Genomic DNA, 13,875 nt, shown 5'->3' on the forward strand with positions numbered 1-13,875 from the left:
ACCCAAATTCTTTCAGCCCTATACCGGGTTCCGTCTTCCCGAATATTAAGATGTTTCTCCGATCCTTTGGGTATTTCATTCTTCAACTTTCCTTCTTTTACAACTCCCTGCTGTACCTCCTTTATTTGAGTAGTAAGGTTAGTATGAATAATTATATTCATAGCTTTTACCCGCATAGGTTCTCTGTCCTTTCTACTCAAAGCGTCAGCTACCACATTTGCCTTCCCCGGGTGGTAACGAATCTCGAAATCGTAATCATTCAATAACTCAATCCACCTACACTGCCTCATGTTCAGTTGTTTCTGATTAAATATATGTTGGAGACTTTTGTGGTCGGTATATATGATACTTTTGACCCCATATAAATAGTGCCTCCAAGTCTTTAATGCAAAAACAACAGTGCCCAATTCCAAATCGTGAGTTGTATAATTTTTCTCGTGAATCTTCAATTGTCTGGACGCATAAGCAATTACCTTAGTTCGTTGCATTAATACACAACCGAGGCCTTGCTTTGAGGCATCACAATATATCACAAAATCATCATTCCCTTCAGGCAATGACAATATAGGTGCCGTAGTTAACTTTTTCTTCAACAATTGGAACGCTTCCTCCTGTTCATCCTTCCATTCAAATTTCTTTCCTTTATGCGTTAATGCAGTCAAGGGTTTTGCTATTTTGGAAAAATCTTGGATAAATCTTCTGTAGTAACCAGCCAATCCTAAAAATTGACGTATATGCTTCGGAGTTTTCGGGGTTTCCCAGTTTACAACGGTTTCAATCTTTGCCGGATCAACCTGAATACCTTCTTTGCTCACAACATGTCCGAGGAATTGAACTTCTTTCAACCAAAATGCACACTTTGAAAACTTACCGTACAGTTTTTCTTTCCTCAACAATTCCAGAACTTTCCTCAAATGTTCTTCATGCTCTTGATCATTCTTTGAGTAAATAAGTATGTCATCGATGAAGACAATGACAAACTTGTTGAGATATGGTCCACACACTCTGTTCATGAGGTCCATGAACACAGCTGGTGAGTTAGTCAAACCAAAAGGCATAACCATAAACTCGTAACGACCGTATAACGTCCTGAAAGCAGTCTTCGGAATATCATCCTCCTTTACCCGCATTTGATGATATCCGGAATGTAAATCGATCTTCGAATAAACCCAAGAGCATAGTAGTTGATCAAATAAGTCGTCGATTCTCGGTAGTGGGTAACGGTTCTTGATGGTAAGTTTGTTCAACTCTCGGTAGTCGATACACAACCTGAATGTACCATCCTTCTTTTTGACAAACAAAACAGGAGCTCCCCATGGTGATGTACTTGGTCGTATGAAACCACGCTCTAGAAGTTCTTGTAATTGGCTTTGAAGTTCCTTCATTTCGCTGGGTGCGAGTCTGTATGGAACACGAGCTATTGGTGCAGCTCCCGGTACAAGATCTATTTGAAATTCAACGGATCGGTATGGAGGTAATCCCGGTAATTCTTTCGGAAATACTTCGGGAAATTCTTTTGCGACGGGAACATCATTGATGCTCTTTTCTTCAGTTTGTACTTTCTCGACGTGTGCTAGAACAGCATAGTAATCCTTTATTATTAGCTTTTGCGCCTTCAAATTACTAATAAGATTTAGCTTCGCGTTGCTCTTTTCTCCGTACACCATTAAGGGTTTTCCTTCATCTCGTACAATGCGAATTGCATTTTTATAACATACGATCTCTGCTTTCACCTCTTTCAACCAGTCCATGCCGATTATCACATCAAAACTCCCTTACTCTACTGGTATCAAATCAATCTTAAACGTTTCGCTACCCAGTTTAATTTCTCGATTCCGACATATATTATCTGCTACAATTAATTTACCATTTGCTAATTCTAGTATAAACTTATTATCCAAAGGCGTCAATGGACAACTTAATTTAGCACAGAAATCCATACTCATATAGCTTCTATCCGCACCCGAATCAAATAAAATATAAGCAGATGTATGGTCAATAAGAAACGTACCCGTAACAAGCTCTGGGTCTTCCTGTGCTTCTGCCTCATTAATATTGAAAACTCTTCCACGGCCCTGCCCATTAGTATTTCCCTGATTCGGGCAATTTCTAATAATGTGGCCTGGTTTTCCACATTTATAACAAACAGCGTTGGTATTACTTGCCCCGACACTATTCGTTTTGGCATTACTTGTTCCGACATTATTGTTCCTTTAGTTCTATTAAACTTTGATCCATAGACCTCACACTTTGTCGCGCTATGACCATTTCGTTTACACCTGTTGCAAAATGTCGTGCAAAACCCCTGATGATTTTCTTCACACCTATGACATAGCTATTTTTGGTTTTTGTTGTCGTTGTTGTTGTTGAGGTTGTTGTTGGGATTGTTATTGTTGTTGAAACGGTTGTTGTAGTTGTTGTTGTTGTTGTTATTGGGATGTTTGTTGTAGTTATTGTTAGGATTACGGTTATTGTTGCGATTGTTGTTGTGGTTGTTGGGATAGTTGTTGCGATTGTTGTGGTAATTGTTGTTGTTGTTGTACTGGTAACTCTTGTCACCGTTTTCCTCCCACTTCCTCTTGAGTTGTTTCGTGTTGGCTTCTTTGGCCGCCTGCTCTTTAATTCTTCCCTCAATCTGATTTATGAGTGTATGAGCCATTCGACTTGCCTTCTGTATAGAAGCGGGCTCGTGTGAACTCACATCTTCTTGAATCCTTACTGGTAACCCTTTTACAAATGCGTCGATCTTCTCTTCTTCATCTTCGAATGCTCCCGGACACAATAGGCACAAATCTGTGAATCGTCGTTCATATGTGGTAACGTCGAACCCTTGTGTTCGTAACTCTCTAAGTTCTGCCTTGAGTTTATTGACTTCGTTTCTAGGACGGTACTGCTCGTTCATCAATTGCTTGAATGCTGACCACGGTAGTGCGTAAGCAGCATTTTGTCCTACCTGTTCAAGATAGGTGTTCCACCACGTTAACGCAGTACCTCTGAAGGTATGCGTAGCGTACTTAACTTTGTCCTCTTCAGTACACTTACTTATGGCAAACACCGATTCGACTTTCTCGATCCACCGTTTCAATCCAATTGGTCCTTCGGTTCAATCAACTTCCAAAGGTTTGCAGGCAGTGAATTCTTTGTAGGAGCATCCTACACGATTTCTTGCGCCGTTAGCTGCATTGCTAGATTCAGAGTTATTGTTTGTATGTAACGCAGCCTGTACTGCGGCTATGTTTGCAGCAAGAAAGGTACAAAATTCCTCTTCGCTCATATTCATGGTGTGTCGAGTAGTCGGTGCCATTTCCTTCAAAATAGCCAACTGAATCGAGTTAATCATACAGAATATTAAGAGTAGTCAATAGTATTTCGTAGCATAATATGAACTCATTTATAAAAGCTTTTTCTTCATATTAGCGTTTTATAAGTTTAAATTCGGGTACTACCTACCCGTTAAGTTCATACTTAGTAGCTAATATACAATTCAACTACTACAATTTCATATGAAAAACTGATTATAATAATATATCACATACAAATATTCTTCAAACTTACAACTTCGCTATATTACATATAACATGAAATATATTACACTTTGATATAGGATAGTTTTGAAGATAAACCTAGTTAATACGCAAGTTGTTCAGCAAAGGAAATAAAGACACGTAATTCATAAGTCCAGAAACAAGTCATGCATTCTGATTTTACTAAGACGACTTTCCATCCTTGGTCTTGTGGAAAATAACCGTTATGATTGGATAGGCAGCATGTTGTAATGTCGTCAAAAGGACGAGGGTTTCGTAATTTCCAACAGCCCCTTAATAATCTAAAAACCTTGTTTCTCACCCCAACTACTGAATCCGTCACTTGTGGGAAGGTTTTATTTAAAAGCTGCAATCCGATGTTCTTTTTCTCACTTTGGTAAGAAGCGAACATCACTAACCCGTAAGCATAACATGCTTCTTTATGTTGCATGTTAGAAGCTCTTTCTAATTCACGAAATCCTATGTTGGGATATGTTGAGTCAAAATAGGTTCTTAACCCGTAGCGTAAAATTGCATTTGGGTTCCCTGCATTTAAAGCTTTAAAGAAAATACGGCGTAACTTACGGTCTCCCCAATGTGATATACCCCACCTATCAAAGGAAAGCCTTTTATAAACTAAGGCATTTCTTGAAAGTATTTCAAATGTTTGACAAGTTAATTTTGCCATAATTAATTGTGCTGATGAATTCTAACCGACTCTAGACAAGATTTCCTCAATCATATCCTCTGGTAGATCTTCTAAAATATTCGGTTGTCTACCCTTAACGTCCATTTTGTTTTTATACTGTAAAATAGACAAGGATTAGATTCGTAAAAGATAATTAACAAATAATACAAGCAATTTTTACATAGAACATAAAAGTACAAGCACACTACTACATATAATACACAACATGATTACAACCCTCTAATCTGAATCACTGGTTTCTTCTTCTTCGGACTTGGTTCGTTTTCCTAATTTTCTAGGGATATATGGTGCTCCTCTAATACGAGCCGTCATTTTCCATAATGGTTTAGAAAAACCTGGTGGTTTAGAGGTTCCCGGGTTATTGTTACAATTTAGGAAATACGGATGTTGCCGATACATATAAAGTTCATCGGGGTTGGAATCGGGTTTCTCTATTTTTATACCTTTTCCCTTATTATTTTCTTTCACTTTATTAAATTGGGTCGAGGTAATTTCTATAACATCATCGGAATCCTCATCGGGATCCGATTCATCGGAAAATTGATAATCTTCCCAATATTTTGCTTCCTCGGCGGAAACACCATTGACCATTATTAACTTTGGTCCGTTGGTTGAGGATTTTCTTTTATTTAATCGAATTACTGTAGGTATCAATAGTTCTTCCTCCGGAACCTCTTCTTCTTCCGGTTCCTCCTCTTCCGGTTCCTCTTCTTCTGGTTCCTCCTCTTCCGGTTCCTCCTCTTCCTATTCTTCTTCGGGAATTTGTGAATCTTCCTAAAATATATTCGACTCTTCATTATTATTAGGTGAATCGATGGGATTTGTACTAGTGGTAGACATCTATCACACAATATCAAACACATTAAGAGGTTAATATATCACATAATATTTACATGTTAATAATATATAGTTTCCAACAAAAGTTTTAAAGAAAACACGGTCGAAGTCCAGACTCACTAATGTATCCTAACAAACTCGATAAGACACACAAATGCAAATTTTTGGTTCTCTAAGACCAACGCTCGGATATCAACTGAAATGTCCCGTTGATATTGATTATAAACGTTTCATATTAATTGATTTCGTCGCGAGGGTTTGACCTCTATATGAGATGTTTTTCAAAGACTGCATTCATTTTTTAAAACAACCATAACCTTTATTTTATCGATAAAGGTTTAAAAAGCATTACGTAGATTATCAAGTAATGATAATCTAAAATATACCGTATACACACGACCATTACATAATGGTTTACAATAAAAATATATTACATCAAAAATAATTTTCTTGAATGCAGTTTTTACATAATATCATACAAGCATGGACTCCAAATCTTGTCCTTATTTTAGTATGCAACAGCGGAAGCTCTTAATAATCACCTGAGAATAAACATGCTTAAAACGTCAACAAAAATGTTGGTGAGTTATAGGTTTAACCTATATATTATCAAATCATAATAATAGACCACAAAATTTCATATTTCAATATACATCCCATACATAGAGATAAAAATCATTCATATAGTGAACACCTGGTAACCGACATTAACAAGATGCATATAAGAATATCCCCTATCATTCCAGGAAATCCTTCGGACATGATAAAAACGAATTCGAAGTACTAAAGCATCCGGTACTTTGGATGGGGTTCGTTAAGCCCAATAGATCTATCTTTAGGATTCGCGTCAATTAGTAGATCGGTTTACTAATTCTTAGGCTACCAAGCAAAAGGGGCATATTCGGCTTCAATCATTCACCTATATAATGTAGTTTCATTTACTTGTGTCTATTTCGTAAAACATTTATAAAACTGCATGTATTCTCATCCCAAAATATTAGATTTTAAAAGTGGGACTATAACTCACTTTCACGGATTTTTACTTCGTCGGGAAGTAACACTTGGCCACTGGTCGATTCACGAACCTATAACAAATATGTACATATATATCAAAGTATGTTCAAAATATATTTACAACACTTTTAATATATTTTGATGTTTTAAGTTTATTAAGTCAGCTGTCTTCGTTAGTAACCTACAACTAGTTGTCCATAGTTAGATGTACAGAAATAAATTAATATATATTATCTTCAATCAATCCACGACCCAGTGTATACACGTCTCAGGCTAGATCACAACTCAAAGTATATATATTTTTGGAATCAACCTCAACCCTGTATAGCTAACTCCAACATTACTGCATATAGAGTGTCTATGGTTGTTCCAAATAATATATATAGATGGGTCGATATGATATGTCAAAACATTTGCATACGTGTCTATGGTATCCCAAGATTATATAATATATTAGAATACATGTATAATACAATATAAGTTCGCTAGGATATGATTAATATAAATTTGTTACAATATTTCCCGTAGCTACAACAATCAAAAAATATCCAATCTTATTTTACCCATAACTTCTTCGTTTTAAATCCGTTTTGAGTGAATCAAATTGCTATGGTTTCATATTGAACTATATTTTATGAATCTAAATAGAAAAAGTATAGGCTTATAGTCAGAAATATAAGTTACAAGTCATTTTTGTAAGAGGTAGTCATTTCAGTCGAAAGAACGACGTCTTGATGACCATTTTGAAAAACATACTTCCACTTTGAGTTTAACCATGATTTTTGGATATAGTTTCATGTTCATAAGAAAAATCATTTTCCCAGAAGAAAAACTTTTAAATCAAAGTTTATCATAGTTTTTAATTATCAAACCCAAAACAGCCCGCGGTGTTACTACGACGGCGTATGTCCGGTTTTACGGTGTTTTTCGTGTTTCCAGGTTTTAAATCATTAAGTTAGCATATCATATAGATATAGAACATGTGTTTAGTTTATTTTAAAAGTCAAGTTAGAAGGATTAACTTTTGTTTGCGAACAAGTTTAGAATTAACTAAACTATGTTATAGTGATTTCAAGTTTAAACCTTCGAATAAGGTAGATTTATATATAAGAATCGAATGATGTTATGAACATCATTACTACCTCAGGTTTTGTGGATAAACCTACTAGAAATGAGAAAAATAGATCTAGCTTAAAAGGGTCCTTGGATGGCTTGAAAGTTCTTGAAACAGAATCATGACATGAAAACAAGTTCAAGTAAGATTTCCACTCGAAATAAGATTATTATAGTTATAGAAATTGAATCAAAGTTTGAATATGAGTATTACCCTGTATTAGAAAGATATATTACTATAAATAAGAAAGATTTCTTGAGGTTGGATGATCACTTTACAAGATTGGAAGTAAGCTCGCAAACTTGGAAGTATTCTTGATTTTATGAAACTAGAACTTATAGAATTTATGAAGAACACTTAGAACTTGAAGATAGAACTTGAGAGAGATCAATTACATGAAGAAAATTGAAGAATGAAAGTGTTTGTAGGTGTTTTTGGTCGTTGGTATATGGATTAGATATAAAGGATGTGTAATTTTGTTTACATGTAAATAAGTCATGAATGATTACTAATATTTTTGTAATTTTATGAGATATTTCATGCTAGTTGCTAAATGATGGTTCCCACATGTGTTATGTGACTCACATGAGCTGATAAGAGCTGATCATTGGAGTGTATATACCAATAGTACATACATCTAAAAGTTGTGTACTGTACGAGTACGAATACGGGTGCATGCGAGTAGAATTGTTGGTGAAACTGAACGAGGATGTAATTGTAAGCATTTTTGTTAAGTAGAAGTATTTTGATAAGTGTATTGAAGTCTTTAAAAAGTGCATGAATACATATTAAAACACTACATGTATATACATTTTAACTGAGTCGTTAAGTCATCGTTAGTCGTTACATGTAAATGTTGATTTGAAACCTTTAAGTTAACGATCTTGTTAAATGTTGTTAACCCAATGTTTATTATATCTAATGAGATGTTAAATTATTATATTATCATGATATTATGATATATTAGTATATCTTAATATGATATATATACATTTAAATGTCGTTACAACGATAATCGTTATATATATCGTTTCGAGTTTCTTAATTCAATAAACTCAATTTTATGTATATAACTCATTGTTAAAATACTTAATGAGATACTTACTTATCATAATATAATGTTAATTATATATATAATCATATATATATCATCATATAGTTTTTACAAGTTTTAACGTTCGTGAATCACCGGTCAACTTGGTTGGTCAATTGTCTATATGAAACCTATTTTAGTTAATCAAGTCTTAACAAGTTTGAATGCTTAACATGTTGGAAACACTTAATCATGTAAATATTAATTTCATTTAAAATATATAAACATGGAAAAGTTCGGGTCACTACATAAAAACTATATGATGTCATATCTATGGATATATATATATATATATATATATATATATATATATATATATATATATATATATATATATATATATATATATATATATATATATATATATATATAGTTAACATAATATTATGATAAGTAAACATATCATTAAGTATATTAACAATGAACTACATATGTAAAAACAAGACTACTAACTTAAGGATTTCGAAACAAGGCATATATGTAACGATTATCATTGTAACGACATTTAATTGTATATATATCATATTAAGATATATTAATACATCATAATATCATGATAATGTAATAATTTAACATCTCTTTAGATATAATAAACAATGGGTTGACAACATTTAACAAGATCGTTAACCTAAAGGTTTTAAAACAACACTTACATGTAACGACTAACGATGACTTAACGACTCAGTTAAAATGTATATACATGTAGTGTTTTAATATGTATTTATACACTTTTGAAAGACTTAAAGACACTTATTAAAGTACTTCTACTTAACAAAAATGCTTACAATTACATCATCGTTCATTTTCATCAACAATTCTACTCGCATGCACTCGTATTTGTACTCGTACAATATGCAGCTTCTAAATGTATTTACTATTGGTATATACACTCTAATGATCAGCTCTTAGCAGCCCATGTGAGTCACCTAACCATGTAGGAACCATCATTTAACATCTAGCATGAAATATCTAACAAAATAACAAACTAATGGAGCCTATATGATGAGGCAAAGTTCACGTGCATTAGAGGGTACACAAACACTTTCATTTTGCAACTTACATGAATCAAACTATTCTCTCTCAAGTGTTCTTCCTTTGTTCTAAGTGTTCTTCATCATCTTCAACAAAATCTAGCTCAGTCTAGTTCATAAATTCATACATAAACCAAGATACAAAACAACTACTCAAGAACACACCAACAACACTTCCAAGTTTGCTAACTTACATTCAATCTTGCAAATCCATTTCAAGTGATCATCCAAACTCAAGAAATCTTTCTTATTTACAGTAAGATATCTCTCTAATACAAGGTAGTACTCATATTCAAACTTTGATTCAATTTCTATAACTATAACAATCTTATTTCGAGTGGAAATCTTACTTGAACTTGTTTTCGTATCATGATTTTGTTTCAAGAACTTTCAAGCCATCCAAGGATCCTTTGAAGCTAGATCTATTTTTCTCATTTCCAGTAGGTTTATCCACAAAACCCGAGGTAGTAATGATGTTCATAACATCATTCAATTCATATATATATAACTACCTTATTCGAAGGTTTAAACTTGTAATCACTAGAACATAGTTTAGTTAATTCTAAACTTGTTCGCAAACAAAAGTTAATCCTTCTAACTTGACTTTTAAAATCAACTAGAAACATGTACTATATCTATATTATATGCTAACTTAATGATTTACAGCTTGAAAACACGAAAAACACCTTAAAACCCGATATACGCCGTCGTAGTAACATCGCGGGCTGTTTTGGGTTAGTTAATTAAAAACTATGATAAACTTTGATTTAAAATCTATTCTTCTGGGAAAATGATTTTTCTTATGAACATGAAACTATATCCAAAAATCATGGTTAAACTCAAAGTGGAAGTATGTTTTCCAAAATGGTCATCTAGACGTCGTTCTTTCGACTGAAATGACTACCTTTACAAAAACTACTTATAATCTGTATTTCCGACCATAAACTGATACTTTTTCTGTTTAGATTCATAAACTTATGTTCAATATGAATCCATAGCAACTTGAATCACCCAAAACGAATTTAAAACGAAGAAGTTATGGGTAAAACAAGATTGGATAATTTTTCTTGTTGTAGCTACGTGAAAATTGGTAACAAATCTATATTAATCATATCCTAGCTAACTCATATTGTATTATACATGTATTCTAATATATTATGTAATCTTAGGATATCATAGACATGAATACAATGTTTTGACATATCATATCGACCCATCTATATATATATTTCGGAACAACCATAGACACTCTATATGCAGTAATGTTGGAGTTAGCTATACAGGGTTGAGGTTGATTCCAAAATATTATATATACTTTGAGTTGTGAACTAGCCTGAGGCTTGTATACACGAGGTCGTGGATTGATTCGAGATAATATATATTGCTTTATTTTCTGTACATCTAACTGTGGACAACTAGTTGTAGGTTACTAACGAGGACAGCTGACTTAATAAACTTAAAACAGCAAAACGTATTAAAAATGTTGTAAATATATTTTGAACATACTTTGATATATATGTACATATTTGTTATAGGTTCGTGAATCGACCAGTGGCCAATTCTTAATTTCCGACGAAGTAAAAATCTGTGAAAGTGAGTTATAGTCCCACTTTTAAAATCTAATATTTTGGGATGAGAATACATGCAATTTTATTAATGTTTTACGAAATAGACACAAGTAAATGAAACTACATTATATGGGTGAATGATCGAAGCCGAATATGCCCCTTTTTAGCTTGGTAGCCTAAGAATTTGGGAACAGACCCCCAAATTGACGCGAATCCTAAAGATAGATCTATCGGGCCAAACAAGCCCCATTCTGGAATTTAGAATACTTTAGTGCTTCGAAATTATCAAGTCCGATAGGTGTCCCGGAATGATGGGGATATTCTATATGCATCTTGTTAATGTCGGTTACCAGGTGTTCACCATATGAATGAATTTTATCTCTATGTATGGGATGTATATTGAAATATGAAATCTTGTGGTCTATTATTATGATTTGATACTATATAGGTTAAACCTATAACTCACCAACATTTTTGTTAACGTTTTAAGCATGTTTATTCTCAGGTGATTATTAAGAGCTTCCGATGTTGCATACTAAAATAAGGACAAGATTTGGAGTCCATGCTTGTATGATATTGTGTAAAAACTGCATTCAAGAAACTTATTTTTGATGTAATATATTCTTATTGTAAACCATTATGTAATGGTCGTGTGTAAATGGTATATTTTAGATTATCATTATTTGATAATCTACGTAATGCTTTTTAAACCTTTATCCATAAAATAAAGGTTATGGTTGTTTTAAAAATGAATGCAGTCTTTGAAAAACGTCTCATATAGAGGTCAAAACCTCGCAACGAAATCAATTAATATGGAATGTTTATAATCAATATGAACGGGACATTTCAGTTGGTATCCGAGCGTTGGTCTTAGAGAACCAAAAATTTGTATTAGTGTGTCTTATCGAGTTTGTTAGGATACATTAGTGAGTCTGGACTTTGACCGTGTTTTCTTTAAAAACGATTGCTTAACATTTTTGTTGGAAATTATATATTATTAACATATAAATATTATGTGATATATTAACCTCTTAATATGTTTGATATTGTGTGATAGATGTCTACCACTAGTACAAATCCCATCGACTCACCTAATAATAATGAAGAGTCGAATATAATTTTGGAAGATTCACAAATTCCCGAAGAAGAACCGGAAGAGGAGGAACCGGAAGAGGAGGAACCGGAAGAAGAGGGACCGGAAGATGAGGAACCGGAGGAGGAGGAGGAACCAGAAGCGGATGAGGTTTCGGAGGAAGAAATATTGATACCTACAGTAAATCGTTTAAATAAAAGAAAATCCTCAACCAACGGACCAAAGTTAAAAATGGTTAATGGTGTTTCCGCCGAGGAAGCAAAATATTGGGAAGATTACCAATTTTCTGATGAATCGGATCCCGATGAGAATTTCGATGATGTTATAGAAATTACCTTGACCCAATTTAATATAGCAAAAGAAAATAATAAGGGAAAAGGTATAAAAATAGAGAAACCTGATTCCAACCCCGATGAACTTTATATGTATCGGCAACGTCCGCATTTCCTAAATTGTAACAATAACCCAGGAACCTCTAAACCACCAGGTTTTTCTAAACCATTGTGGAAAACGACGGCTCGTATTAGAGGAGCACCATATATCCCTAGAAAATTAGGAAAACGAACCAAGTCCGAAGAAGAAGAAACCAGTGATTCAGATTAGAGGGTTGTAATCATGTTGTATATTATATGTATTGTAATGTGCTTGTACTTTTATGTTCTATGTAAAAATTGCTTGTATTGTTTGTTAATTATCTTTTATGAATCTAATCCTTGTCTATTTTACAGTATAAAAACACAAAATGGACGTTAAGGATAGACAACCAAAAATTTTAGAAGACCTACCAGGAGATATGATTGATGAAATCTTGTCTAGAGTCGGGCAGAATTCATCAACACAATTAGTTACGGCAAAATTAGTTTGTCAAACGTTTGAAAGACATTCCAGGCATGCCTTAGTATATAAAAGGCTTTCCTTTGAAAGATGGGGTATATCACATTGGGGAGATTTTAAGTTACGCCAAGTTTTCTTTAAGGCATTTAGTGCGGGAAACCCAGATGCAATTTTACGCTACGGGTTACGAACCTATTTTGACTCAACAAATCCCAACATAGGACTCCGTTCTTTAGAAAGAGCTTCTAACATGCAACATAAAGAAGCATGTTATGCTTACGGGTTAACAATGTTCGCTTCTCATCAAATTGAGAAAAAGAACATTGGGCTACAACTTTTAAATAAAACATTCTCACAAGTGACGGACTCAGTAGTTGGGGTAAGAAACAAGGTTTTTAGATTGCTACGAGGCTGTTGGGCATTACGAAACCCTCATCCTTTTCATGACATTACTACATACTACCTAGCCAATGGTCATAATGGTTACTTTCCACAAGACCAAGGATGGGAAGTCGTCTTAGTAAAACCAGAATGCATGACTTGTTTCTGGACATATGAATTACGTGTCTTTATTTCTTTTGCTGAACAACTTGCGTATTAACTAGAATTGCCTTTATAACTGCCGAGTAGCAAAGTTATTATGTGTTATATTTCACCCTATATGTATAATAGTGGTATTGTAAGTTTGTAAATTTTTGTATAAAGTTTGAACGCGAAATATTATTGTAATATGTTTTTCATATAGAAGCGTAGTAGTTGAGTTGTATAGTATCTAGTAAGTATGAACTTAACGGGTAGGTATTACCCGAATTAACACTATAAAATGCTAATATGAAGAAAAAGCTTTTATAAATAAGTTCATATAATGCTACGAAATACTATTGACTACTCTTAAATTCTATATGATTAACTCAATTCTTTTGGCTATTTTTGAAGGAAATGGCACCGACGACTCGTCAGAACTTGAACATGAGTGAGGAAGATTTCCGTGTTTTCCTTGCTGCGAACATAGCCGCAGTACCGGCTGCAATGCAAAATAACAATAACTCTGGATCTAG

Source organism: Rutidosis leptorrhynchoides, chromosome 7, assembly GCF_046630445.1.
Source record: "Rutidosis leptorrhynchoides isolate AG116_Rl617_1_P2 chromosome 7, CSIRO_AGI_Rlap_v1, whole genome shotgun sequence".
NCBI classification, from domain to species: Eukaryota; Viridiplantae; Streptophyta; class Magnoliopsida; order Asterales; family Asteraceae; genus Rutidosis; species Rutidosis leptorrhynchoides.